General features: G+C 33.9%; 1 long non-coding RNA gene across 1 annotated transcript; it reads right to left on the reverse strand.

Annotated features, from left to right (window-relative positions):
- Positions 1–2,424: 2,424 nt before the first annotated feature.
- LOC127158866 (uncharacterized) lies at positions 2,425–3,517 on the reverse strand. Its single transcript, XR_007826296.1, has 2 exons — positions 3,358–3,517; positions 2,425–3,266 (listed from the first exon to the last, which is right to left on the reverse strand). It is a non-coding gene; the product is annotated as an uncharacterized LOC127158866 (long non-coding RNA).
- Positions 3,518–4,072: the final 555 nt, after the last annotated feature.

The following is a 4,072-nucleotide window of genomic DNA, read 5'->3' on the forward strand; positions in this document are numbered from 1 at the left end:
AAGAAATCTAGGCTTAAAGCAAACACTGACCACATAGTCTTTTTTTAAAAAAAAAAAAAAAAAAGTTGTAGTGTGTTGTAGTAACCCTGCTGGTCAACATTATTATAAATTACATTGAAAAGCTGTCACGTAGTGATGTGACGTTCTGCACCGAGGCTTCGAAGCTGGTATCAAAAAAACGAAACATCTGGCAGTGAAGCAGTGTACCGGAGCTTGATTCGTTTTGCCATAAACACGTGATCAGTGACGTCCGAAGCTTCATTTTCCTCTACAACCACGTGACTGCTTTGTAATCTGATTCAAAAATAGCGCGAACCCCTTGCGCAGGTTTCGAGTGTCATGCACCTCTGTAATCGGTATTGAACTGAGACTGAGTTTATTTGAATCTTCAGCATTAAACCAGCTAAGAAAAGAGGCCGTTCGGAAATCTGGCAGCATTTTCAAGTTGTATCAACAAATAAAGTAAGATAATAACAATATGAATAACAATAATTATTATTATTAAGAATGGTATTTTAAATTAACAAATATCTATAAGAATGAATTATAATATGCATAAATATTTACATGTGTATTTTATGCCTGTTTATGAAAATAATTACAATATGTTAATACTAATATTAATACATGTGAATACACTTCTGTAGGTTGAGTGCCTAATTTTTTTCAAAGGCAGGGGAAGTAGTAAATAAAAAAAGAAACAGATTTAGCCCTTCCAGTGTTGAACAAATCCTGTTCCTTAATAAAAATTTGTAATTTCTTCTATTACTCACAAAATAAAATGTCAATTCCCCAGTTCACAAGCACTTTCACTACCCAGTTCACAAGCACTTCACAATTCTACAATAATGTTCTTTTCTTTTTATTATGTATACATGAGCCTTACCTATGAACTCATAGGTATAGGACTAAGGTTTTTTTGTTTGTGTGAATAAGGCTGCATGTGTTGATCAAGGCAGATTTATAATAATAATAATTAAAAAAAAACTGTACAAGTTAGTTTGTCCCATTTATTCATTCTTTCATAAATTCATTAATAGGCTATTGTGTACTACATACACACAGAAAAACTGTTTTCAGAGCACAAAGTGTTTTATTACATGAAACAATACAAAATATAATAATGCCTAATAATAATAATAATAATAACGGGTCCTCTGAAACATGCAACACCTTCACCTTTTGACCACAAGATGTCATTAGTGTGCACAGTGATGGAAAGCTTCGAGTAATGAACCTTTTTACAATACATTTGAAGGGAAAGCTTTGGTTCTTCGGAAAGCTTCATTTCACCATCACTACTGTCACGTAATGTGTGAGGAATTAACGCAGCATGAAGATAAAAGTCAAAGAGAGTCTTTAATATATTCCACACGTAAATCTACACAGGCATATCCACAACAGGAAAGTAACACTCACGTACACATTGACAAGACCGGACAACAAACACTGAACTGAATGCAACTTATAAGGACAGGTGATTACGATGAACTTAATTAAGACACAGGTAATACAATGTTAACTAATAATGACACATTGAGCACAGGATCAGGAAAGCCATATATGGGCACAAGAGGGAAAAACCAATACAAAAAGTCCAGGGGTGTGACAAGAATTCAAATAATAATTTTATAGCACTGTAATGACTTTGTAACACTGACCTCATGTGGCAGCTTTAAGAAATGCAGGGATCATGGTCTTTTCTATACTCCAGATTGTTGTTCAGGGACAAATTATGCTTTTTGCAGGCAGACTGTAGTCAAGGTCACTGAAACAAATGTTAGATATGCAAAAGAGTCAAAAAGTTAAGTAAAACAAGTCAAAATCAAATCAAAGTTGGTTAAGAGCAAAGGTAAGACAGAGGCTGCGTTCGAAACCGCATACTCAATGAGTAGGTACTTAATTTCAATAAGTACTTACTTATCGAGCGCTAAAAGAGTACGTACTTTACAGCCAAATCTCGTTGAGTATGAATGTAATTCGGACGTCATCCGCCATGTTTACGTTATCATGTGATCTACGAGCTCATAACAAGCGCAACAATTTAAAAACGGCAGGTTTGATCTATCCGTAAATATTTTGATGTTGATAATTTGCTAATTTTGTGGTCTTGTTAAAGAAACAATTTTACATTTTATTGTGATTGTAGTATAACCATTTTTTTTATTTTATAAGAAAACGTATAAGATGAAACGTTCTCTTTAATATGTAGTTAATTTCTTCATTTTATGTGTAAAATTGGCTTAAGTGGTTTAAATCTCCGTTGTTTTCTTTTCTTTTTTTCTTGTTGAATTTAACTGTCGTTTCATCCACTAGGCTTCTAAAAAGCACCGTGGTGAATTATTTAGATATTTAACATTGATATTATGTTGTTGTTGTTGTTGTTTTCTGTGTATATAATCTCATACCATGATGAATGCATGATGTTTGTTTTCTTTTTTTTTTTTTCTTTTTGTTATTACAGTTGTCCATTGTTAGGTACAACCATATTTTCAAATCTTATATGTAATTATAAGCAATAATAATAATAATAATGAAAAGAGTGACAGAGGGACTAACACCTCATAGCATCAGTAACTCAACAACCCGACCTACCAAGTACGGTTAAAACACACCTCCACGTTTGCATTGTCTGCACACAGGAGACATCAGGCAGCTGCTGGAACATCTCGCATTTGAAAAATGTATTACTACTTAAAAATTAAGATAAAAACCATAATGAACTGCATTGCTAGCCCACCCCAACATTTACACACAATAATAAAGATACATGCTAACTAATAATTAATTATATAACCTTTTTTTTGACACAGCTATGCATGAATATGCACTCCACAAATGCAGCTGATTTGAATACATCAGTTTTCAGTTCAGCAATGAATTAATGCATTAGTTAACAAAATATATATGTATATTTTATGTATTGACAACAATAGAAAACATGAATAAATGAGTCAAAGAAGGAATAAAAGCATCATAATAAATACATAAGTCAACAACAGATGAAACAGCTTTATTCAAACTTATTGATCTAACAATCATGTATTTACAGTTGGTGAACCCCACATCCTATTGCCATCTCAATGCAGCTGTGCCAATTCTTCTGCTGTGCTGTGCTTCACAATCTCACTCTTCTCAATATGGATGTTGTTGAGCCAGAGGATGAGAAAGACCATGAAGACACACCACTAAACCCCACAACCTTGAGGCGAGACTGGGAGAACATGTGCGGGACAATCTGGCTATCACTATGTCTGCTCGACTACCTGTGAAACATTTAAACAGAGTAAAACATTTTACAATCCATGTTGTCAGCATTCCATTTCTTGACAAATTTCATTTCATGTTTACACTTACATGAAGAGGCCACAGAAAAATCTGGCCCAGATGAGGCAGTAAGGGCAGGTGGAGTGATGGACGGTCTCATCCATGGCACCGGACCATTTCCAGGATACTGCTGTGGATTTTTCCTTTCTCACTGCTCACACCAGTCTGCAGACATTTCAGATCATACAAAGAAGCACAAATATAATACAAAAACATTAATTTTTTTTTTTTTTTTTTTTTTTTTTTTACAATAATTTACTTTTTTTTTTTTTCTGTATTAAAGTAACAAAATGAACTTACCTTATGTTTTTGTTTCAGGTCTTCCTTTCTTCCCACAAATGCTGCCGTTACCTGCTCCACCACAAAATCTCTGCAGCAAATGCACAGAAATCACAAATCAAAAGTGCTGTAATAACTCTGTTTGATGTTACAATAAATAAAATAACATACAACTTAAGATTTCTATTATGTTCTATTAATTTATGTAATGTATACTCACTGAAAGCCTTTGATGGCAGCACTCCTTCATCACTCACTCTTCACTGGATAAACACATGTGTGTCTCATCAGTCCCTGTAACATCCAGACATGATTCAGTTACCTCTGTAATTCAATACTGCATTTACATGTTGAGGTAGTTGCTGATTTGTTAACTGGCTTTTTATCCAACACAAATGCTCCTCAATTTATCAACAGTAATGGACAAATGAAACAGATGAACTCCTGTTTAGTTATGTACATGTGT

Source organism: Labeo rohita, unplaced genomic scaffold (assembly GCF_022985175.1).
Source record: "Labeo rohita strain BAU-BD-2019 unplaced genomic scaffold, IGBB_LRoh.1.0 scaffold_1746, whole genome shotgun sequence".
Lineage (NCBI taxonomy): Eukaryota > Metazoa > Chordata > Actinopteri > Cypriniformes > Cyprinidae > Labeo > Labeo rohita.